The 26,731-nt window shown below is 45.1% G+C and overlaps 1 protein-coding gene across 4 annotated transcripts in view; it reads left to right on the top strand.

Annotated features, from left to right (window-relative positions):
• Window positions 1-26,731, top strand: part of CAMKK1 (calcium/calmodulin dependent protein kinase kinase 1) — a 433,796-nt gene that overhangs the window by 68,357 nt on the left and 338,708 nt on the right. The gene's annotated exons all lie outside the window — the stretch shown is intronic.

Genomic DNA, 26,731 nt, shown 5'->3' with positions numbered 1-26,731 from the left:
CTAACTATTTTCTATGAGACTGGGGACGCTCCGGAAAAAAAAAGGGCAAAAATCGCACAAAAACCGCTCGGAAAACGCGCGGAAAAAAACGCGCGTTTTCTGGGAAGGAGTCCGGTTTTCAGTCTGGAATTTTCTGCATATTCTGCATACGTGGGTACATAGCCTAAAAATGATTGTGACGGGAATGTGCTGAGGTCTGGTTGGGACAGAAACGCACAATAGGGCAATACCGTAAGAGATACAGTATAAGAGAGGGTGAGAGTGATGGTGGTGCTCACCTGGGGGGGACGTGTAAGAACACTTATAAGAGTCAGTATGTATGGCTGCAGCCCCCCGGTTGGGGGAGAAATCCTTCCAGATAGCAGTTCTCTATAATGTAGAGATCAAGGTACCTGGGCTGCACTTGCAGGAATTAAGAAGAAGCCTCCATGGGATACAATTAAGGTTTTAATTCACAGCAACGCATTTCAGCGCTGGACTGGCACATTTTTCAATGTAAAAAATTTTTTTTTTACCTGAACTGCGTTGATGTGAATAAAACCCTTAATTGTATACATCAAGGCTTCTTCATTCTCGCAAGCGCAGCCCAGGTACTGTGATGTCTCCACTAATGTGAAGGGAACGTGTCTCCATAAATGAAAAAGAATGATTAATGCATCTCTTCTCCATGTATGATTCTGCATATACAGTACTGTACATTTGATGGTGGAGGGGTAAATCATAGAGCAAATGCAAAGGATCCCTAGGGTTGGATGTGCCAAATTCATTAATAGAAGCACCCATCTTCTCCGTGGTTTATGCTTCAGTGCGTTGCGCCAGAAAAGCTACTCTAGTCAGTGACTGGAGTAGCATTTCTAGCATACAAAGCACCAGAATTTTTAGTAAATTTCAGGGGCAGGCGTGAACGCAACCCATCGAGCCCCGACTCCTCCCCACCTCCACCCATTTCAACAGATCTCATTCAAACTGGCATGCAAGCGGCAAAAGCCCCAAAATTTCCCATTGCGCAAAAATTTTGTGACCTTTCAATGCTTTTACAACAGTTCTCTAGAATAAAATTTGTGATGAATCAGCCTCTTTCAAGACTTTTAATTTAGGGCTGAAGTTTGACTGCGTCTATTGAACAATGCCATTTTCTTACAGGTGTAGACCCCTAAGACCACAGTATGGATTATGAGATTCTTTTCTTATTGATATTATATTGTGAGTTTGTAGATGTATGACCTTGGATTCGCCCTTTATATTCCCCAATCCATTTTGAAAAGTAACCTTGTGTTCCTGATGTTATCTTGTGTGTGCTTTACCATGACAGGCATTTGATATAATTTATGTTTTCCAGTAGAGCAATATGAAATTGCATATGTTGCAGTTACTAGATGGAGAGTGAGAAAGTGTCTGATAATGAAAAAAAGAAAAGACAGCAAGCAGAGATACTGAAAACCAGGAAGTATTCATAACATAACTTCTTGGAAAATTGTACAGTATATCATTATTATGCAATGAAAAGCATTATTTTATAATCTGGAAAACTCCTTTCAACCTCCTATAAGAAATACACATTGGTTTCTGCTATTAACCCCTTAACGTCCAATGACCTCTATGGTTGTTGATGCCACATTGCTATGAGCGCCACCCGGTGGTCGGCACTCATAACAGTGCAGTAATTCTGCTACATATAGGCAATCTGCTCATCGCCTATATGTAGCTTAGCCAATCAAGTATGGGATGCTTCTAGCCTCCCATGGAGGCTATTGAAGCATGCCAAAATTAAAAAATAATGTTTTAAAAAATACTAGCTTGGCCCGTGCGAAATTTTCGTGCAGGTAATTTCATTAAAAGCAAGCTCGTCAAATGTATTTCATGAGCTGATGAACATAGACAGGTATTTATTATTATTAGTATTATTATTATTATTATTATTTATATAGCGCCATTAATTCCATGGTGCTGTACATGAAAAGGGGGGTTACATGCAAAGTTATATGTAGATTGGTAATACAATAAATTGTTTTGATAAGTAGAGGCCAAAAAATGTTTTCCGGTTGAGGTGCCACCTGCAGGTCATTGTGGCTTTCTGCAAGTCTCTGAAAAAGAATGTTTAAACCGTATTTAGTGATAAAATCGTGAATGTGTGGTTTGTTTGGCTGCTTTCTTGATGAAGGGGGCAAGTTTACCTTTCAAATGGTGGATCATGTGTGTGGGGCGAAGTAACCAGCGAAAAAGCAGTGCATGTGTACAAATGTGTTGGTAGTGTACTTTGGGGTACTGTGGTGCCATCTGCAGGTCATTTTTCCTTACTGCAGGTTTATGAAAATTAATGTTTAAACTGTATTTTGTGATCAAATCGTGAATGTGTGGTTTGTTTGGCTATTTTCTTGCTGAAGGGGGCAAGTTTACCTTTCAAATGATGTATCATTTATGTGTGTGGGTGAAAGTATGAACAGGGACACAAAGGAATCACCGAAAAACAGTGTTTAGAAATAATAGAATAGATTAAAAAAATAAAAAAATATAAACGTTTAAACCACACCCCTTTCGCCCCATTTAAAATAAAACAATTTAAAAAAATCACACACATATTAGGTATTGCCGCGTCAGAATCGCCCGATCTATCAACCAAAAAAAAAAGCATTAACCTGATCGCTAAATGATGTAGCGAGAAAAAAAAATCAAACCGCCACTGTTACATTGCATTAAAATGCAATAACGGGCGATCAAAAGAAAATATCTGCACAAATGTGGTATCATTAAAAACGTCAGCTCAGCGCGCAAAAAATTAGCCCTCACCCAACCCCAGATCACGAAAAGTGGAGACTCTATGGGTCTCGGAAAATGGCTTTTTTTTTTTTTTTTTTTAACAAACGTTGGATTTTTTTTTCACCACTTAGATAAAAGAGAACCAAGTAATGCTTGGTGTCTATGAACTCATAATGTGAAAAATGAGGATGAATGAACTCATGGAGATCAACATCCAACACTGTGGAGACTCCATCACATGTTTCTCAACGCAGTGATTCTAGAGCAATGCCCCCATCCCTTATGGGAAATATGCAAAAACATGCAAAACACAAGCCGCGGAGACACCATCACATGTTTCTCAACGCAAGCAATGACTAGCCAGGGAACAACCACGGGAAGGAACAACCACGGGAAGGGCAGTCTCCAATGAAGTAGGAAACTGGCCAGTAGGAGCAATGCCTAGTAGAAGACTGACTGTGATGGTGTCTCCGCGGCTTGTGTTTTGCATGTTTTTACATATTTCCCATAAGGGATGGGGGCATTGCTCTAGAATCACTGCGTTGAGAAACATGTGATGGTGTCTCCGCAGTGTTGGATGTTAATCTTATTTTTCACAGTCTTTTACTAGGCATTGCTCCTACTAGCCAGTTTCCTACTCCACACTGATGAGGGGCAATACCCCGAAACAGCTGTCTGTGGATGGATACCACGTTTTGGCATAGGTGGTTTCCTTCATTGGAGACTGCCCTTCCAGTGGTTGTTCCTTCCCGGGGAAAGACCTGGCTAGACATTGCTTGCGTTGAGAAACATGTGATGGTGTCTCCGCGGATTGTGTTTTGTATGAACTCATATTGACCTGGAGAATCATAATGGCAGGTCAGTTTTAGCATTTAGTGAACCTAGCAAAAAAGCCAAGTAAAAATCAAGTGTGGGATTGCACTTTTTTTGCAATTTCACCGCACTTGGAATTTTTTCCCCTTTTCTAGTATAAGACATGGTAAAACCAATGGTGTCGTTCAAAAGTACAACTCGTCCCGCAAAAAACAAGCCCTCACATGGCCATATTGACAGAAAAATAAAACATTTATAGCTCTGGAAAGAAGGGGAGAGAAAAATGAAAATGCAAAACCAAAATACTCCTGGTCGTTAAGGGGTTAAAATTGATGTCAGTATATTGTGACCTACCAAGCATCTCTTTATTATTAAAAAAATGAAGTGCAATTAGAGACCTTAGGATGAGACATCCTTAGAATATAAAGTCAGGTATTTTAATGGTAGTGTGAACAGGGCTCTAATAATATCGGTTTTAAATGGAATTTCTCACCGGATTTTCGTCACTTAATCTCAGACACTCTGATTCCAGGGATATATTACTTACTGGGCTGCTTGCTGTAATATTGATAAAATGACAGTTTTATCAACAGGAGATTATTGCTAGAGGATTAGTAAACCTGCTGAGAGGTAGTCCTTCATATTCATGAGCTCTGTAAAACTCCGCCCCCCCACCACTGATTGGCAGCTTTCTGCCTATGCACATTGTATACAGAAAGCTGCCAATCAGTGGTATGGGTGGGGTTATACAGAGCTCAGCATTCACAGAACTGCTAGATCTGCAGCAGATTAAACAGTGATTTTATCAAAATTGCAGCGAAGGGCCTAGTAAGTCATACATCGCTGGAATGAGATTCTCAGCCCCTACATCATACTGCTCTTAGGGTTGCAAAAACCTGGTGACAGATTCCCTTTAATACTAGGTGGTCAACAATAACTTAGGTTTCTCAGAAACATGAATAGCAGATCTGCCTAGTTTTACCGTGATTTATATGCAACAACGAAGAAGATTTGCTACACAGGGGTCTACAAATTTTGGGCAACCATCACTGTGACAATAATATGCTAACATGCAGCTTGATATAATTGCACCTCATGTCCTGCTATGTATTTTTTTTTTTTATTTTAGACAAGAATATTCCTCTAAATGAACGTTAAGGCTGTGTGCACACGCTGCGGATTGTGGTGCGGATTCATCCGCGCGGATTTTGTAAAATCCGCAGGTCAAAAGACCTGCGGTTTTACCTGCGGATTGCTCTGCGGTTTTTGCCCTGCGGTTTTTCATCTCCTCAATGGAGGAGATGGAAAACCGCAGCGGAATCCGCAGAAAGAAGTGACATGTCAATTCTTTCTGCGGATTGAAAACCGCAGATAATCCGCGCGGAAAATTCCGCACCGTCTGCATTGCGGTTTTTGATTCCCATAGGGAATAATGGTACTGTACACCGCAGCAAAAACAACGGCCAAAACCGCTGCAGAACCGCAGCAGAATCCGCAGCGTGTGCACACAGCCTAAGGCTCTGTGATGAACTGAATGTTTGTCCCCGTTGCTCTAGTCTCTGGGAGCAACCTATGCCTGGAATGCCTGATCTCCACTCTGCCTTGATAAACATGACATGGGCCATTAGCATTTCAACAGACAGTCACCAGTGCTCTCCCGGCAAGAGACTAAATACTAGATTTGGAAGAGGAGAAGGTGATGTGACGACATCTTACAACTGTCCAGAAAGTCTAGGGCAGGAGTAATTCTTCCACAATCATCCACTAAACACGATGGCGATAAACTCTTTACTGTACTAAATGCGGCAACAGCTAATCCTAGTGCAGCGGTCACCTAGGTGTGCAGATGAAAGCCGCTTTGTCGATATGATTAGTACTGCTGACAATCAGTGTTGTACTTCTTCATACTTTCAGGAGGAAAAGCAGCTGCTTCCAAGGGCTTCCCACTCTTTCCATGCCGAAAGACAAAGGGCACAATCCGAATACATAAGCTTGTGCCATTGTTTCTCCCTTGGGCTTGTTTGCACAGTATATTTGCAGCTGGGGTTTGATCACGAATCACAGCTCAACTAGACTGTGTATAAAAGAAAACTGAAATCCACCTCCATAAGCCCGATAATCTGTAACACCGGAGTCAGAGAAACTATTATCCCCTCACCTTTTCCATAGTGAGACAAATGACTATACGCCATTTAAAGAACTGACAGCTGACAAATTGCAGTACAACTAACTGTGCCCTCCTAGATCAGCCGGCGTACAAAGTAAATGCTACTGTTTGCTTTGTCATTATTCTTATAATTCCTTGTAATATTTAACTTTTGGTTAATGGATCTTATAGAAAACGTTATATATACACCACATACAGCGAAAAGTTGAATGGCCACAAATGACAGTCAAATAGATTATGGAAATTTGTGAAAATTGATTACTTATTATTAATAGTCACCTAGTTTTACAAAGCCGCTGCCATTTACACTAGGCAATCAATTTACATGTTTTCCAGTAATTGTTTTGCACTCACTGTGGCTGTCAGGAAGCAATTCCTCCCCAGCTACAACTATAAGACCAATGAGATGAATTGAACAACCTTAATTATTTTATGGCAATGGCACTTGTCAAGAGGTTGTATATATTAGGAAGAACAGACAGTTCTTCAAGGGGTTGTCCACTACTAGGACAACTCTTTCTTAAACTCCTGTAAGTGTTTGGTCCCGATAAAGTAATAAAGCCTTAACTTACCTTCCATGCTGTCTCCGTTCCAGCGGTGCCGGCTCTCATGGTCCCTGTGTAACAGGCCAGATTAACCCCCCCGCCCAGATTATACCCCGGGGTATAAATTGGCCTTGGCCAGTTTATGCCCTTCTCGGCCAAAATATTCTCCAGCTGATGTAGATCAGATTTTTCAGGCTTTTGAGAACCATTGAGTGATATACTCAATAACAGGGCCCCAGGCAGCATACGGGGGGGGGCAGAGCCAGCACACGGGGCCCCAGGTAGAGCACAGGGGCCCCAGGAAGCACATAGGGGGGCAGATACAGCGCACAGGGGGGCAGAGACAGTGCACAGGGACCCAGGCAGCGCACAGGGGCCCCAGACATCACACAGTATTGAATGATATATTCAAGAATGGGTCCCCAGGCAGCGCACAGGGGGGCAGAGATAGCGCATGGGGCCCCAGGCAGCGCGCAAGGGGGCAGAGACAGCACAAGGGGCCCCAAACATGGCATGGCCTGGTGCCCCCATATTCTGCCTGGGGCCCCACTGCGCTGCCTGGTGCCCTGTGTGCTGCCTGGGGCCCCCGTGTGCTGCCTGGGGCCCTGTGCGCTGCCTGGGTCCCCCGTGTGCTGCCTGGGGCCCTGTGTGCTGCCTGGGACCCCGATCGCTGTCTCTGCCCCGTGTGCTGCCTGGGACCCCGTTCGCTGTCTCTGCCCTCAGTGTGCTTCCTGGGACCCCGTGCGCTGTCTCTGCCCCCCTGTGCGCTGCCTGGATCCCCCGTGTGCTGCCTGGGGCCCTGTGTGCTGCCTGGGACCCCGATCGCTGTCTCTGCCCCCGTGTGCTGCCTGGGACCCCGTTCGCTGTCTCTGCCCTCAGTGTGCTGCCTGGGACCCCGTGCGCTGTCTCTGCCCCCCTGTGCGCTGCCTGGGGCCCCGTTATTAAGTATATCACTCAATGGTTCTCAAAAGCGTGAAAAATCTGATCTACAACAGCTGGGGAATATTCTGACCCAGAGGGGTATAATCTGGCCAAGGCCAAACTATACCTCAGGTTATAGTTTGGCCTAGGCCATAATATACCCGGGGTATATTCTGGCCCAGAGGGGTATAAGCAGGCCTAGGCCAATTTCTACCCCAGGGTATAGTTTGGCCTAGGCCAGAATATACCCGGTGTATAATCTTGCCTAGGCCACTTTAACCCCGGGTATATTCTGGGCGGGGGGAGGGTTAATCTGGCCTGTTACACTGGGGCTGTGATGCGGTGGAATGACATGTGATGCTTGGCACCCATGCCTCACTGGCGTCACTCTTTTCATCTTTGGACAAACTGAACATGAAGAGGAAGTTCGGGTTGAGCTGGAGCTCAGTTTTTTTTCTTAATGTTCAGTTTGTCCAAAGCCGGAGACAGTGACGCCAGCGCTAGTTGGTCGCTGATGTCACGTGTCACAACACCGCATCATTGCTCCGGGGAGAGTGAGTGCCAACACCGCGGGAACGGTGCCGTCACTGGAGGTGAGTATAGGCTTTATTATTTTATCGGTGCCAAACATTTAGTTTAAGAAGGGGTTGTCCTAGTAGTGGACAACACCTTTAAGGTTGATATGTTAGAAAATGGGTATGTTTGTTGAGGATCCTTGACTACAGCCAAATTGTGATTGTTAGAGAGCATTTCAATAAGGCAAGTCCCCCCACAAGTGACACCATATTGGAAACTAGATCCCTCAGGGAACTTATCTAGATGTGTGGTGAACACCTTGAACCCCAGGTTTGTTTCATTGCAGCCATTTGGTAAATTCAAAAAAGTTCATTTTTCTCATTAACCCCTTCCCGACCTGTGACGCCACGTAGGCATCATGAAAGTCAGTGCCAATCTGACCTGTGACGCCTATGTGGCGTCATGGCGAGATCGCGTTCCTGCAGGTCGGGTGATCGGGATCCCTGATATGTTACCTGACCTGCAAATACATGAAAGCCTGTACTTAATCCCGGGGGGTGGCTTTGCCCTCCTGTGGCTACCATTGCTTCTGGTGACCTCTTTGTCACCCCCCCAGATCTGATTGGAGCTAGCGTCCATGTGACGCTATCCCTCCAATCAGATGTGGAGGGGCAGAGTAAACTATGGCTGCCTCGCTCTTCAGCTTCATCCCGTCCATGATAGCTGAAGAGCGAGGTGCCTGCTTGCTGCCCTGCCACTGATTGACCACGATCACCGCCGCTGCTGCTATCCAGTACTTCCCTCTGCTGCCCTCTGCTCCCCCCTCCATCCAATTTCACCCGCTCATCTCAGTCACCTCAGTCACAAAGCGTGTACTCAGCTGAGGAGTCATATGACATTATTGCCTCCGAAACTGATAGTGAGGGAGAGGACCCCACTTTTCTCTATTCCTCCCACTCTTCCTCCTCCAGCGACACAGACTTACCACCACCAAGATGTTGCAGGACGAGAAATCGTCCAGAGGCCAGGGAGGAAGAGCCAGAGGCTGGGGGAGAAGACCCACAGCCAAGTGTGAGTAACCCCCAACCTATTGCTAGTCACACCCAACCTAGCACTAGTGCCCCCTCCCCCCCTCCTTGACCCCAGTCTCTGAAAATTTTGCTCCACGGATTCCTGATTGGGTTCCCCAATCAGGAATCCGGTTCGAGACTGCCAGCTTCAGGGAAATAGACTTTTTCAGAGTCTATTTCTCGGAGTCAATTGCCAATCTTATGGTGGAGCAAACAAACTTGTACGCCCTGCAATTTTTTGCCGAAAACCCTAATTCATCATTTTCTACTTGGAGTCCCGTTGACTTAGCAGAAATGATGAAATATGGGACTGGTCCTTCACATGGGGATTGTGAAGAAACCGGAAATTCGCCAATACTGGAGTACTGATATTTTATATCAATCTCCAATATTTGGCATGGTTATGTTTCGCAAACATTTTGAGGCGATTCATAAGTTTCTCCATTTTAGGGACAATACTGACAGCCTTCCCCGTGATGACCGGAATTTTAATAGACTGTTCAAAATTCGACCGGTAATCAAACACTTCAGCAACAAGTTTGCTGAAGGGTACTTTCCCCAAAGGGAAATTTGTGTGGATGAATCCTTCATCCACTTCAAAGGGAGTCTTCAGTTCTGTCAGTACCTGCCCAGCAAGAGGGCGAGGTACGGGGTAAAATTCTATAAGCTGTGTGAGAGTACCTCAGGGTACCCTCTCAGCTTTAGAGTTTACCAAGAGAAGGACAGCAGCATCCAGCCCCCAGAATGTCCACCTGCTCTGGGGGTGAGTGGGAAAATAGTGTGGGATTTGGTCCACCCACTGCTTGATAAAGGTTACCATCTGTACGTTGATAACTTTTATACAAGCTTTCCACTCTTTCAATCCCTCCCTGCTAGAGCTACCACAGCGTGCGGTACCGTGCGCAGAAACCAGTGGGGTCTCCCTTTGTCGCTAATTGAGCAGACTCTCCCAAAGGGTGAGAGCCGAGCCCAATGTAGCGGCAACATGGTTGTGGTCAAGTTCAAAGACAAAAGGGATGTCTTTATCTTGACAAAAATCCATGGTCCCAGTGTAGGTAACAGCAGGTTCGCAGGATGCAGTGACGAGACGCGAGACTGGTTGAACTTTGAAAAGCAAACTTTTATAATTTGAAGCCGCTAGGGCTATACTAAGCAACCAAAAAGGGGTAACAACAGTTGTCCTCGCAGGAACTCAGTACAACCAAACACTATTTGAAAAGACCATGACTAACCCGGCCGAGGGCGGTTACTATGGGGCCATGGTATGGCCGTCTACGGGTCCTTATACTCTATAATGTCACTTATCCGTCCTGACGTCCCTCGGCATCTCTGCGTTGCGGATAAAGCTGCTTTGACGTCTTTGATGAGGCTGCTGTGTCGTCTTTGATGAGGCTGCCTTGGCGTCGCAGCCGCTGGGCCCAGCTGCTGAAGATTTGGAGTAGTCTTCGGGCGTTCCAGCGCCCAGGAGGAGTTGGGGCACAACAGGCCCTGATGGAGTCCTGAGATGAAGTAACCCCCTGTTGTAACAGCGGGGTTGCGCTTGTTAGCGAGTTCAATGGGACTCCTGTCCCCAAGCAGGGTTGTGTCGCAGTGCACAAGAGTGGCGGTTTACTGGCCACGCGCACAGCCTGAGGCTGTGTGCAGAGTGTCTCTGTTGACGAGGAACAGGCCCCAACTGCCGACTACAGCGGGGTGAAGGTGGCTGTGGGCAGTCATAGACAGGCCGCAACCACGGGCTGAAGTGAAACGGCAGCGTCCGCGGGTAGCAGCGGGCAGGCCACAACCGCAGGCTGAAGGGGGATGGCAGCAGCCAGGAGAGGGAGCGGACAGGTCGCGGAGGGCTCGAGCTCAGCGAAAACGGCCGAGGATGACCGGGGGCAGATCCTAACCCAGGATTGGGGTGAAGAGGTAGTTCCCTGTCGGTAAGCTCGGCGCCTCTTTCCTGAAGGCCACTGCGTATCTACCCTGTGCTGCTGGTCTCTTCTCTCAACTGTCAGTGTCCTTCCCGTTCTCTCACGCCCCCTCCGTCTCCTGCTCCGTGTCTGACGTATCACCAACTGACTCCTCTGCGCGCTTCCTGTCCCTTTTATACTCACCCCTCCCCTTGCTGTCCTGTCACTCTCAACAGTCCTCTCTCCTCCTTTGTTCCCCGGGTACTGTTTCCTTAGGAACTCAGATGGCGGTCCCCTTGGTTCCGGCCCGGACACTCTGTGGGGGTCCTCCTCTCTACACCAGCACCACAGCCACCACCGTTCAAGGTACCCCAGCACAGGGCCACAAACCCGACTGCCCTGGGGTACAACAAACACATGGGGGGAGTTGATCTTTCTGATCAAGTCCTCCAGCCCTATAGTGCCATGTTGAAGGCGAAGGTGTGGTATAAAAAACTGGCTGTGCACATGGTACAAATACCACTGTATAACGCATACGTGCTATCACGATGTGCAGGCAAGACCAACAACACCTTCCTTCAGTTCCAGCAGGCAGTGATAAAGGCCCTGATGTTTGGAGACGAGGAAGGAGCGGGCCCCAGCACCCCTGGAACTCAAATTTTCCGTATGGTACCAGGGTAACATTTTCCCTGTGAGGGGAGAGCAAAAAAAGATGTCGGGTATACTATAAAAGCGGGACAAGAAGGGAAACTCATTTCCAATGTGAAACATGTCCTGACAAACCTGGACTGTGTTTGAATGAATGCTTCAGAATTCATCACATGTCTGTGGACTAAACACATAACCCACACCAGCCTGACATACAAAACACCACACACACCAACCTGACGTACACTACGTCAGGTTGGTTTGTGGTGTGGTATAGTGTAAGTCAGGTTGGTGTGTGTTGTATTGTACGTCAGGTTGGTGTGTGTGTGTGTGGTGTATACTACACCACACACACACCAACCTGACGTACACTACACCACACACCAACCTGACATATACACTACACCACACACACACCACCCTGACGTAGTGTCAGGTTGGTGTGTGTGGCGTAGTGTATGTCAGGTTGGTGTGTGGTTTGGTATAGTATACGTCAGATTGGTGTGTGTGTTATGTATACTACACCACACACACCAACCTGACGTACACTACACCACACCACACCCCAACCTGACATACACTACACCACACACACCAACCTGACGTACACTACACCACACCAACCTGACATACACTACATACTTTCCATACGCAACATGGTGTCCGCTAACGATTGGAGCTAATTTTCCATTCAAAAAGTCAAATGGCGCTACTTCCCTTCCGAGCCCTGTCGTGCCCCCAAACAGTGGTTTATGACCACATATGAGGTATCATGTACACAGGAGAAATTGCCCAACAAATTTTAGGATCCATTTTATCCTGATGCCCATGTGAAAATGTAAAAATAGAGGCTAAAAGAAAATCTTTGTGAAAAAAAGTACTTTTTCATTTTTACGGATCAATTTCTGAAGCACCTGGGGGATCAAAGTGCTCACCATGCATCTAGATAAGTTCCTTGGGGAGTCTAGTTTCCAAAATGGGGTCACTTGTGGGGGATCTCCAGTGTTTAGGCACACAGGGGCTCTCCAAACGCGACATGGTGTCCGCTAACGATTGGAGCTAATTTTCCATTCAAAAAGTCAAATGGCGCTCCTTCCCTTTCGAACCCTGCCGTGCGCCCAAACAGTGGTTTTCCCCCCATATATGGGATTTCAGTGTACTCAGGACAAATTGATCAACATCTTTTGGGGTCCACTTTCTCCTTTTACCCTTGTGAAAATAAAAAAATTGTTGCTAAAAGATCATTTTTGTGACTAAAAAGTTAAATGTTCATTTTTTCTTCCATGTTGCTCCTGCTGCTGTGAAACACCTGAAGGGTTAATAAACTGCTTGAATGTGGTTTTGATCAGCTTAAGGGGTGCAGTTTTTAGAATGGTGTCATTTTTGGGTATTCTCAGCCATATAGACCCCTCAAACTGACTTCAAATGTGAGGTGGTCTCTGAAAAAAATGATTTTGTAAATTTTGTTGTAAAAATTAGAAATCGCTGGTCAACTTTTAACACTTATAACTTCCTAACAAAAAAATGTATTTCCAAAATTGTGCTGATGTAAAGTAGACATGTGGGAAATGTTTATTAACTATTTTGTGTCATATAACTCTCTGGTTTAACAGAATAAAAATTCAAAATTTGAAAATTGGGACATTTTCAAAATTTTCGCCAAATTTCCGATTTTTTCACAAATAAACGCAAAAATTATCGATCTAAATTTAGCACTAACATGAAGCCAAATATGTCACTAAAAAACATTCTCAGAATCGCTAGGATCCGTCGAAGAGTTCCTGAGTTATTACCTCATAAAGGGACACTGGTCAGAATTGCAAAAAATGGCCAGGTCATTAAGGTCAAAATAGGCTTGGTCGTGAAGAGGTTTTAATGTACACTCTGCACCCCATCTTGACTATAAAAAAAACCCCAGAAATGTAGATTTTTTTTTCAAATTTATTAAAAAAGAAAAACTGAAATATCACATGGTCATAAGTATTCAGACCCTTTACTCAGACACATATTTAAGCCACATGCTGTCCTTTTCCTTGTGATCCTCCTTGAGATGGTTCTACTACTTCATTGGAGTCAAGCTGTGTTCAATTAAACTGCTAGGACTTGATTTGTAAGGCACACACCTGTCTATATAAGACCTAACAGCTCACAGTGCATGTCAGACCAAATGAGAATCTTGGCTCTGTCCTGGGTCCTGTATTGTTCAACATCTTTATCAACGATTTAGATGAAGGAATTGAGGGTAAACTGATTAAATTTGCTTATGACACAAAGCTAGGAGGGATAGCTAATACTAGAGAAGAGAGAGAGAGGATTCAAAAAGATATAAATAAACTGGAGCAGTGGGCAGCAACTAACAGAATGGTTTTTATCAGGGAAAAATGCAAAGTACTATATCTGGGCAATAAAAATGAAAAAAGCATATACAGAATGGGAGGAATAGGGCGAAGCAACAGCACATGTGAAAAATACTTGGGTATACTAATAGATCACAGACTGAATAAGAGTCAACAGTGTGATGCAGCAGCAAAAAGGCAAATGCAATTCTAGGATGTATTAACAGAAGCATACAGTCTAGATCATGTGAAGTCATTATTGCCCTCTACTCCACTTTGGTCAGACCTCATCTGGAATACTGTGAACAGTTTTGAGCGCCACATTTCAAAAAAGACATCAACAAACTGGAGCAAGTTCAGAAAAGAATGATGACCGGTCTGCAAACCCTGTCTTATGAGGAAAGGTTGCAGGATTTGGGAATGTTTAGCTTGCAGAAGAGAAGACTGGGAGGAGACTTAATCGCTGTCTTCAAATATCTCAAGGGCTGTCACATTGTAGAAGGATCACCTTTATTCTCATTTGCACAAGGAAAGACTAGAAGCAATGAGATGAAACTAAATGGGAGGAGTAAGAGATTAGATATTAGGAAAAACTTTTTGACAGTTAGTGATCAATGAGTATAACAGGCTGCCATGAGAGGTGGTGAGTTCTCCTTCAATAGAAGTCTTCAAACAGAGGCTGGACAGACATCTGTCTGGGATGATTTAACGACTCCTGCTTTGAGCAGGGGGTTGGACCAGATGGCCCAGGAGATCCCTTCCAACTCTATGATTCTATGAGGTCAAAGGAACTGGCCAAGGAGCTCAGAGACAGAATTGTGGCAAGGCACAGATCTGGCCAAGGTTACAAAAGAATTTTTGCTGTACTCAAGGTTCCTAAGAGCACAGTGTCCTCCATAATCCTTAAATGGAAGAAGTTTAGGACCACGAGAAGTCTTCCTAGACCTGGCCGTCCAGCCAAACTGAGCAATCGTGGGAGAAGAGCCTTGGTGAGAAAGGTAATGAAGAACCCCAAGATCACTGTTGGTGAGCTCCAAAGATGCAGTAGGGAGATGGGAGAAAGTTCCACATAGTCAACTATCACTGCAGCCAATCGGGTCTTTATGACAGAGTGGCCCCACGGATGCCTCTCCTCAGTTCCAGACATATGAAAGCCCGCATAGAGTTTGCTAAGAAACACATGAAGGACTCCCAGACTATGAGAAATAAGATTCTGTGATCTGAATGAGACGAAGATAGAACTTTTTGGTGATAATTCTAAGTGGAATGTGTGGAGGAAACCAGGCACTGCTCATCACCTGCCCAATGCAATCCCAACAGTGAAACATGGTGGTGACAGCATCTTGTTATGGGGTTGTTTTAAATCTGCAGGAACAGGAAGACTGGTTGCAATTGAAGGAAACATGAATGCAGCCAAGTACAGATATCCTGGATAAAAACCTCTTCCAGAGTGCTCTGGACCTCAGACTTGGCCAAAGGTTCACCTTCCAACAAGACAATGACCCTAAGCACACAGCTAAAATAACAAAGGAGTGGCTTCAGAACAACTCTGTGACCTTTCTTGACTGGCCCAGCCAGAGCCCTGACCTAAACCCAATTGAGCTTCTCTGGAGAGACCTGAAAATGGCTGTCCACCAACGTTCACCATCCGACCTGATGGAACTGGAGAAGATCTGCAAGGAAGAATGGCAGAGGATCCCCCAAATCCAGGTGTGAAAAACTTGTTGCATCATTCCCAAGAAGACTCATGGCTGTACTAGCTCAAAAGGGTGCTTCTACTCAATACTGAGCAAAAGTCTGAATACTTGTGATCATGTGATATTTCAGTTTTTCTTTTTTTAATAAATTTGCAAAATTTTCTACATTTCTGTTTTTTTTTTCAGTCAAGATGGGATGCAGAGTGTACATTAATGAGAAAAAAATTAACTTTTTTGAATTTACCAAATTGTTGCAATGAAACAAAAGAGTGAAACATTTAAAGGGGCCTGAATACTTTCCGTACCCACTGTATGTGGTCATAGCTTTTTGCAGTCCAGATGACAAAAAGTACTTACCTTTTAACCTATCTGTGGGGTTCCGTCATTGTTTATTAGCTTAATCATTGTCCTTCATTGCCTCTTCTCCACACTCAATCCTGAGCATGACTGCTAGAGAAAATGCCATTTGGTACCATTGTAGTAATCTTTGTGGCTGAACTCATTGGTCAGAAATAATTACAAATCACAATGTAACCGCATAATGAAAAAATTATATGCATGAATTACATCATTGCTACATACCCAAAAGTCTGACGTTTTAGCACACATATTGATCAAAGTACGAGAGCCCATGTTCAAGATGACAAGGTGACCTTTTCTAGAGGGGACCATGAGACCTACGGTAAAAGACACACTTCTTGTTCTAGGCTTCAAATGAACTTTAGAAGAACAGGATTCAACTGAATGTTGTTCTCATTAAAAGCAGTACTGGACTGATGGGTGGATGGGGTGCATGAACCATGGAGGTAGCCACACATCTTACATACACAATAAAGTCTGGTCAGCATTTCCTGTAGCGTTAAACAATATGAAGGAAAAAAATATGCGGCATGTAGCAGTATTGTATTTCTTGTATCTGATGCCTGTAGAGTGCTGTGGCATTTGCATTTATGCTTCTTTTGCAGGAATAGTTTACATGCACCTGTGTGTTCATTTGATACTATAGGTAGTAGAAATGATAAAATCTCTTGCAATTTTAATTCACCGGGTTTAATTAATTCTTTCCAAAAATTTAGTTCACCACGAACTGACAGAATGCAAAGTCTCCAGTTGCTCTGAGAAGTCTTGAGATTTTCCTTCCTATCTGTATTGCTGAGCTGTGAGCGCCAACATCCTCTCATTATTCTAAATCACCCTACAGGGTGGGCCATGTATATGGATACACCTAAATAAAGTGGGAATGGTTGATGATATCAACTTCCTGTTTGTGGCACATTAGTATATGGGAAGGGGGAAACTTTTCAAGATGGTTGGTGACCATGGCGGCCATTGTGAAGTCAGGCATTTTGGATCCAACTTTATTTTTTCCAATGGGAAGATGGCCATGTGACACATCAAACTTATTGAGAATTTCACAAGAAAAACAATGGTGTGCTTGGTTTTAACGTAACTTTATTCTTTCATGAGTTATTTACAAGTTTCTTTGTTTACTGCCATTGACATGTCACAGAGGTTAACACGTGAGGAGCGGATAGAAATTGTGTTGATGTCTGGTGAACGCAGTACCCGGGTCATTGCAGCAGATTTCAATGTGAGACACCCTACGCAAGAAAACTGTCACCATTCCCATTTCATTTAGGTGTATCCATATAAATGGCCCAACCAAAAAAGTTTGCCTCATTACTGAAGATAATGTTCTGTGTAAACTGAGGGTCCTGTTCCAATTTTTGTTTTGCCCACTCTGCAAATTCAGCGCGCCGATCTGGCATCAGTCGAACATCCCTTCGGCGGATATTAGCTACTCACAAATGGCACCCTTACAAAATCCAGCTGCTTCAGCATCTAAACGAGGATGACCCAGATCGGCGCGCTGAATTTGCAGAATGGGCAAAGCAAAAATTGCAACAGGACCCTCAGTTTTCACAGATTATGTTCAATGATGAGGCACACTTTTTTGGGTGAGCCATTTTTATGGATACATGTAATTAAAATGGGAATGGTAACAGTTTTCTTGCGTAGGGTGTCTTGCATTCAAAGCTGCTGCAATGACCCAGATACTGCGTTCACCAGACATCAACGCAATTTCTATCTGCTCCTCACGTGTTAACCTCTACGACATGTGAATGGCTGTAAACAAAGAGAAACTTGTAAGTAACTCATGAAAGAATAAAGCTACATTAAAACCAAGCACATCATTGTTTTTGCTTGTGAAATTCTCAATAAGTTTGATGGGTCACATGACCCTCTTCCCATTGGAAAAAATAAAGTTGGATCCAAAATGGCTGACTTCAAAATGGCCGCCATGGTCACCAGCCATCTTGAAAAGTTTTCCCCCTCCCAAATACTAATGTGCTGTCATGCCCGCCATGTCTGTTATGCCTGTCATGCCCGCCATGTCTGTTGTGCCGCGTGACCCCTGGAGCAGTGTGCACGTGCACTGAATTCTCATGCCCGTTATGTCTCATGCTGCAAGATCCCTGGAAGCAGTGTGCACGCGCACCTCTTGACTGTTGTGCTGCAAGATGCCTGGAGCAGTGTGCACGCGCGCCTTACCTCATGGCTGCACGCCATTGCTAGGTAATCATCCGTCTCTGCTCTGATTCTGCAATCCTCTCTGTATACTTGGAGCCCCTGATCATGTGACCTTCTCTATGGTCCAGCCCAGTCTGATCTAACAACGCTCTCTATGATCCTGGAGGACCTGAACCGGAAGTTCTCCCCTGGTCCTGACCCGGAACTGCATGTGCTAATGCCCTATATCAGACCGCCCCTTCCTATGGTCGGGGCCTGAGTATCGTGTTGCTTCCCTGCATGGCTGCTTGGTCTGCTCGGTCGCTCCCTGTATTCTGTGCCCCTGCACTGTGCTCTGTAGTGCATCTCTGCACACGCATTGTGCTTGTACTCTGCCTCTTGTCTCATGCCTTGTCTTGTGTTTGTCCATTGTGCCATGTTTTGTCCTTTCTTGGACTTGTAGTCCTTCCGGTGTTCTCTGCTTTGCCTGCTTTGGCATGTCTTGCCTTTGCTATGCTTTGCCTTGTGGTCCTTCCTATGTACTCTGTCTTTGCTTGTTCTTCCTTGCTCTTACCTATGGTGCTCTGTTGTACCTCCTGGCACATGCACCATTTCTCTTCTCTTCAATATATGGTGCTCTGTAGTATCTCCTGGCACACGCACCATTCCTTCTCTCTTACCTTCGGTGCTCTCTGGCACATTTCCAGGCTAGTCTCAAGGCTCTGCCTTGACCTGGCTCTGGGCTTCGGCCTACGTTCCGCTGCTAGCTCTGTTCTCGCTCTGACCCTCTCTGTGTTTCTGCCTACGTTCCACTCCTGGTTCCGTACCCTGTCTAGCTTTGCCTTGCCTTGCTTCTTCGTCTGTCCTTTGCATGCGCCTGGCCTTCCTAGCTTCCTGCTTGTGCCTCACCCGTGCCTGCCCTAGCCGTGCCCACCTGCTTGTGCGTCAGCCGTGCTCGTCGGTCAGTGACAGCTGTGTCGCCTGCTATGCCCCAGCCGGGTTCGCTGGAGTCTTGCCCGTCTGCTTGTGCTGCAGCCCCACCAGCTAGCCAGTGCCCAGTCGTGCTCTCTGTGCTTCCTTGCACCCATGCTGTCTCTGCACTGTGTTTGTGTGCTCCTCTCTTACCACGCGCAGGCCCTCGCCTGCCCCGTGGCATACCTCCTCGTGCTTTTGTAAAAGTACGCGCAGGTTTTGCCATGTACCCTGTTGTGCCCTCTTGCACGCACAGGTCCTAGCCTATACCCTGGCGTGTCCCTCTGCACGCGCAGGACTCTGCCCTGAACCCTGACCCTGGCGTGCCCTCTACATGCGCAGGACTCTGCCTTGAACCCTGACCCTGGCGTGCCCTCTGCACGCGCAGGACTCTGACTTGAACCCTGACCCTGGCGTGCCCTCTGCACGCGCAGGACTCTGACTTGAACCCTGACCCTGGTGTGCCCCTCTGCACACGCAGGACCCTGTCTTGTAGGTTGAACCTGACCCTGGCGTGCCCCTTGGCACGCGCAGGACTCTGCCTTGTACCTTGAGCTCTGGCGTGTCTCTACACACGCACCCTGTCTCGTGTGTTGAACTTTGAACCCTGGCATGTCCCCTATACACGCACCGTACTTTGCACGTTGAACCTGGCGTGTCCCTACACACGCACCTTGCCTTGCACAATTGCCCTGAACCCTGGTGTGCCCCTAGCACGCAACCTGCCTGGAATCTTGCCATGGACCTCGGCGTGTTCCCTAACACGCACCATGTCTGGAGATCTGTCGTGCCTCCTTGCCTGTACTCTGGTTTGCTTTCTGGATTCCCGGAACCTGCCATCACTGCCAGAGATCGTAAGCATGAAGACTACAGCCTGATGCCCTGATCCTTGCCAGCTGTCCGGAGTCCGATGCCATCGTGTCCTTGCCGGTAACTGGGCTTGCCTTCTAGCACGTACCATGCCATGGACCCTGGCGTGCCACGCACGCACCTTGCTGTGTTTTGCCTGTTATCACGTTTTGCACCTAGTGTTATCCTGAATTTGTCTTAATGAAGATACCTTGAACTTACGTCTTGTCTTGTTTCCTGCTCGTCCCTGGTCGTCAGACGCTCACATTGTGTCTTCCTTGAACCCACCGTCTGGTTCCAGCAGTCATGGTGGCTCAGCCCCTTGGTCTTGCCCCTGACACTCCCTGTATAGGGGGTGGTTCCTCACAAGGTCAGCTCACCCTAGGTGGGTGGGTGTCACGACCCAGTGGGTCCACTCTAAAGAAATCGACTCAGTGTAAGCTGACCTCTTCACATGTGCCACAAACAGGAAGTTGATATCACCAACCATTCCCATTTTATTTAGGTGTATCCATAAACATGGCCCACCCTGTATATTGGCTGCTGCATTCCTTGCCTAAGCTTTTATACCGGTTATAATAGTCCCTCCTTATTGGCTCCTCTAAACCATGTGATGTAATAGCTGTAAGGCATTATTTCACATCTGAGGTCTTCTGTGGCTTATGCAATCTTTTGCAATGTATAAAACAGCAGGAATTTTGGGGGGGCAATCTGCCCATATCAAATTGCAATTTTTTTTAAATTAACCGGCACCTACAGATGTCATAAAATTCTACTCGAATTTGATTATCATCAAATCTATTTGCTCAACTCTAATAATAGGTATTAATGCTGATGATGACCCTAGGTTTTCTGCATTGTACTCACTAGTCAGGTAGTTAATTTATTGAAGTTTCTTGAACTTTTCTCTTATATAATGGATGATTTTCTCTTCAGCTTTCTCAACTTACATTCTCTTTTTTTCTTAATATTCCAATCTGCTGTTTTCTTGCTGTGCATTTTCTATCAACGAGCAGGAGTCTAATTTTCTTACAATTGTCCTCATTTAGAAATATTTACCCTAAAGCTAATCCACATTCAGAAACCAAAGTGCTGTTTTTACAGAAGCTTCTGGCTGTGGAAAAAAACGCATACCAGAGAGAGCAAAAATAGAATCACAGCTAAAAACCATTTAAATAATCTACGGACATTGCCTATAAGTGCATATGTATGTCTTGCTATATAGGATCGCTCAGTGTCTCATCTGAGTCAGTAAAAGCTTGCTAAAGGAGTTCTCCACTACAAGGACAACCCCTTCTTAAACTAAATGTTCGGTCCCGATAAAATAATAAAGCCTATACTCACCTTACGTGCCGGCGCTGTTCCAGCGATTTCGGCACTCGTGGTCCTGGGGCTGTGATACGGTGTTGTAACACGTGATGCCAGCGCCTAATCAGCGCTGGTGTCACTGTCTCCGCCTTCGTACTAACTGAGCGTGAAGATGAAGTCCGCGCTGCAGGTGAATTCTCTTGATCTGACTTCTGAGTTGGGGCTCCCACTGGTGGTTACTGCGGGTAGTGGAGCTGGCCGGGTTGAGAGAAGTCTGCCACCTGACGACGATAATTGAAAATCAGGGGTTACTAACTGGGAGGATATAAGTGAGCAGGCTTCCCTCAGTTGCTGCTGGTGATTAGTTTCTTCCTGTGCATTTTGAGGTCTGCTTTCTCCTGCCTGATCCTGCATTTTTCAGTTAAGTTGTTCTTTTGCTAATCCTTTGCATCTGATCTGGTTTTGCTTCTTTCTGCTTTGCTGTGAGGGTTCAGCGTGCTCCCTGCTGGGGCAGTGCTGGACCCTGCTCCATATGTTACAGCTTGTGTCAGTTTGTTTAGTCTCTTTTGCTTTGCTGCCAGTTCACACCAGAAAGCGGATATAGTGGGGGAGAGGTCGTGAGACCTCAGTGTTTTTGTACATCAGACGTGTTGGATTTTTTAGGGGTTTTGCATGATTGCAGACAGTGTCTTTCCTTTCCTATCTAGGCAGTTTGGGCCCCATCATTTGCTCAGTCTATTTTCTGCCTGCGTTTGTGCCTCATCTTGTCTCACCGACATTATATGTTTGGGGGCTTTCTATTTCTTTGGGGATCTACTCCGGGGCAGTTTAGATTTACCCTTTTTTGCTTTAAGCTTAGTTAGTTCTCTGGCTGTGCCGAGGAGTCTAGGGCATCATAGGTACGTCCCACGGCTACTGCTAGTTGTGTTGTTAGGATCAGGGGTCTGCAATCCGCTAAGTTACCAACCTTTCTGTTTTCCTGGTGGCCTAGCCTATTCCTGCCATCCTCCTCGGTGACCTATTCATAACAGCTGATCTCTGGCCTCCTCTTCATGTTCAGTTTGTCCAAAGTCGGAGACAGTGACGCCAGCGCTGATTGGGCACTGGCTTCACGTGTCACAACACCGTATCACAGCCGCGGGGAGAGTGAGTGCCAACACCGCGGAAACAGAGCCAGCACGGAAGGTGGGTATAGACTTTATTCTTTTATCGAGACCGAACGTTTAGTTTAAGAAGTCCTAGTAGTGGACAACCACTTTAATATTTCTTTAACAATACTTCAGTCAGGAGATCAGTCTTTGAGAAGGAGACTATAACAGTGGGGTTTTTATATATGTATAGGTTGCCTTATTGAGAAGCATAACGTGTCAGATGACAGATATCAAGGTATCATTTTATTCTGCTTCCTATAACCTACAGTGCCTACAAGTAGTATTCAACCCCCTGCAGATTTAGCAGGTTTACACATTTGGAATTAACTTGGCATTGTGACATTTGGACTGTAGATCAGCCTGGAAGTGTGAAATGCACTGCAGCAAAAAAGAATGTTATTTCTTTGTTTAATTTTTTTTTAAATTGTGAAAAGTTTATTCAGAGGGTCATTTATTATTCAACCCCTCAAACCACCAGAATTCTGTTTGGTTCCCCTAAAGTATTAAGAAGTATTTCAGGCACAAAGAACAATGAGCTTCACATGTTTGGATTAATTATCTCTTTTTTCCAGCCTTTTCTGACTATTTAAGACCCTCCCCAAACTTGTGAACAGCACTCATACATGGTCAACATGGGAAAGACAAAGGAGCATTCCAAGGCCATCAGAGACAAGATCGTGGAGGGTCACAAGGCTGGCAAGGGGTACAAAACCCTTTCCAAGGAGTTGAGCCTACCTGTCTCCACTGTTGGGAGCATCATCCAGAAGTGGAAGGCTTATGGAACTACTGTTAGCCTTCCACGGCCTGGACAGCCTTTGAAAGTTTCCTCCCGTGCCGAGGCCAGGCTTGTCCGAAGAGTCAAGGCGAACCCAAGGACAACAAGGAAGGAGCTCCGGGAAGATCTCATGGCAGTGGGGACATTGGTTTCAGTCAATACCATAATTAACGTATTCCACCGCAATGGTCTCCGTTCCAGACGAGCCCGTAGGGTACCTTTACTTTCAAAGCGTCATGTCAAGGCTCGTCTACAGTTTGCTCATGATCACTTGGAGGACTCTGAGACAGACTGGTTCAAGGTTCTCTGGTCTGATGAGACCAAGATCGAGATCTTTGGTGCCAACCACACACGTGACATTTGGAGACTGGATGGCACTGCATACGACCCCAAGAATACCATCCCTACAGTCAAGCATGGTGGTGGCAGCATCATGCTGTGGGGCTGTTTCTCAGCCAAGGGGCCTGGCCATCTGGTCCGCATCCATGGGAAGATGGATAGCACGGCCTACCTGGAGATTTTGGCCAAGAACCTCCGCTCCTCCATCAAGGATCTTAAGATGGGTCGTCATTTCATCTTCCAACAAGACAACGACCCAAAGCACACAGCCAAGAAAACCAAGGCCTGGTTCAAGAGGCAAAAAATCAAGGTGTTGGAGTGGCCTAGTCAGTCTCCTGACCTTAACCCAATTGAAAACTTGTGGAAGGAGCTCAAGATTAAAGTCCACATGAGACACCCAAAGAACCTAGATAACTTGGAGAAGATCTGCATGGAGGAGTGGGCCAAGATAACTCCAGAGACCTGTGCCGGCATGATCAGGTCTTATAAAAGACGATTATTAGCTGTAATTGCAAACAAGGGTTATTCCACAAAATATTAAACCTAGGGGTTGAATAATAATTGACCCACACTTGTATGTTTAAAATTTATTAAAATTTAACTGAGCAACATAACTTTTTGGTTTGTAAGATTTATGCATCTGTTAATAAATCCTGCTCTTGTGTGAAGTTTGAAGGCTCTAACTTATTTGCATCTTATCAAACCTGCTAAATCTGCAGGGGGTTGAATACTACTTGTAGGCACTGTACATGCCCATATAGACGGCTTAGGAGGGTTGATCCTACTGACAGCTTACCTTTAAATGGGATGCAAGTTATGTACACTGCATTTTTTTGCACTGCAGCCTTTGGTTTATTTATCTTCATAAATATCTCTCACTATTTATTAGAGCAATTGTGGGCACTATTGGTTCAATCACAGCAGCTTAAATGACTGCATCTGTACAATTTTATATTGTGCTGCAATAATAACTAATTAAACAGTAATAAGAATGTCAGAGATAGAGCCATTTATTTAACTTTGTATCTTAGGGTATGTTTCCACGGTCAGTAAACGCTCCATCTCCGCAAGATAAAATCACCCATACAATGTATAGGGCGCGGTGATTCTGCACGGTTCAATGAACACATGCGGAATTACCGGCGTTCAAAAGCCGGCAACGCTTTGGACGGAACGGACATGCCAATTACTGACCATGGAAACATACCCTAAAAGTGAAACACTTGTTTTTAGCTATACATTTTTCAGTTTTATATCATAAAATGGCTCCTATAATACTAAGAATGTACAAATGTTTTTCTCTGAAGATTTATGTTTGCTTTATGTATTACTAGCTGAAGAGCCCGGGGTTGCCTGGGCATAGTAACCAACTGTGGTTAGTTATAACAAATTATAATGATTATAAAAACATTTCACATCATATAGTCAACACTACAGATTTGCAACACAAATTAACTAAACAATTACCCAAGTATTGACAGTATTTTATTTTCAACTCATTCAAGATTTTTGGTTTTTCGTTTCGGTGCAAAGATGAACAGATTTTTGGCAGTTCCAACTCTTGAACAGACCACATAAAGTTGACCATGAGAAAAGCATGGAGATTGCAAATCGATCCCTACTACTTTCAAGGACTGTCCCTGAGCATTGTTAATGGACATTGCAAATAGCAGTTGAACTGGAAACTGGAGGCATTTAAAAACAAATCAGATGGAGTGAGTGGAATTCTTGGAATGAAAATGTCCTCTCCTTTGGCACATCCTGTTTCTGAGCTGTGTATCTAACCCTATCCTGTGTGATAATGTCTGCTGAGCTGTGTACCTAATCCTCTCCTGTGTGATACTTTCTGCTGAGCTGTGTATCTAATCCTATCGTGTGTTACTGACTATTGAGCCGTGTATCTAATCCTATCCTGTGTGATACTGACTGCTGAGCAGTGTATCTAATCCTATCCTGTGTGATACCGTCTGCTGAGCCGTGTATCTAACCCTATCCTGTGTGATACTGACTGCTGTGCTATGTACATAATCCTATCATGTGTGTTACTGACTGGTCAGCCGTGTATCTAATCCTATCCTGTGTGATATTGACTGCTGAGACGTGTATCTAATCCTATCCTGTGTGATACTGACTGCTGATCCGTGGATCTAATCCTATCCTGTGTGCTACTGACTGCAGAGCCGTGTATCTAATCCTATCCTGTGTGATACTGTCTGCTGAGCCGTGTATCTAATACTATTCTGTGTGATACTGTGGGCTGAGCTGTGTATCTAATCCTATCCTGTGTGATACTGTCTGCTGAGCCGTGTATCTATTCCTATCCTGTGTGATACTGACTGCTGAGCTGTCTATCTAATTCTATCCTGTGTGATACTGACTGCTGAGCCATGTGTCTAATCCTCTCCTGTGTGATACTGACTGCTGAGCTGTGTATCTAATCCTATCCTGTGTGATACTGACTGCTGAGCCGTGTATCTAATTCTATCCTGTGTGATACTGACTGCTGAGCAGTATATCTAATCCTATACTGTGTGATACCGTCTGCTGAGCCATGTATCTAACCCTATCCTGTGTGATACTGACTGCTGAGCCATGTACCTAATCCTATCGTGTGTTACTGACTGCTCAGCCGTGTATCTAATCCTATCCTGTGTGATACTGACTGCTGAGCCGTGTATCTAATCCTATCCTGTGTGATACTGACTGCAGAGCCGTGTAGCTAATCCTATTCTGTGTGATACTGTCTGCTGAGCTGTGTATCTAATACTATTCTGTGTGATACTCTCTGCTGAGCCGTGTATCTAATCCTATCCTGTGTGATACTGGACTCCCCCTGCAGTCTGTGTCAGAGGGTGGTCTGTGTTGGCACGGTAATAAGTTGTGTTATTTCCATCTGTACAGAAGGACGATAACACCATAGAAATGATAAGAATAATAGGCCAAATTGTTTGGTGAATTGGAACGCACCAGGTTAAAATTTCGCCTCACAACATAGCCTATGACGCTCTCAGAGTCCAGACGTGTGACTGTGCAAAATTTTGTGGCTGTAGCTGCGACGGTGCAGATGCTAATCCCGGACATACACACACATTCAGCTTTATATATTGGATAAGCAATTAGATTAAAAGTCATTGCTTCACTGTTCCTGAGCATCTATTTTCACTGTGATGTCATCCTGTCACATATTGTTTCACATATTGTCTTTTTGCCTTATTCTTAATGAATCCAGCTGGATCTCAGGAGGACCAGATGGCTGAGGAACATGGGTATGCTTTCGTCTTCCAAACAAAGGCATTCAAAGGCTTCCTAAATACTATAAATTGAGTAACTAATTTAGTCAAGTCTGCATATATAGAAGTCATAACACATTTGTAATTGGTTTGACATTTTTGTATTTTGATGGAGGGAAAGTTAAATTTTACAATCTACATTTATTTTAGGAGATTCCATGAACTTCGTAATAA

The sequence above is a fragment of the Dendrobates tinctorius genome, unplaced genomic scaffold (assembly GCF_039654945.1).
Source record: "Dendrobates tinctorius isolate UK_male_01 unplaced genomic scaffold, ASM3965494v1 ptg000117l, whole genome shotgun sequence".
Classification (NCBI taxonomy): Eukaryota; Metazoa; Chordata; class Amphibia; order Anura; family Dendrobatidae; genus Dendrobates; species Dendrobates tinctorius.
The sequence above is the reverse complement of the archived record's forward strand: the minus strand, read 5'-3'. Positions and strand labels throughout refer to the sequence as shown.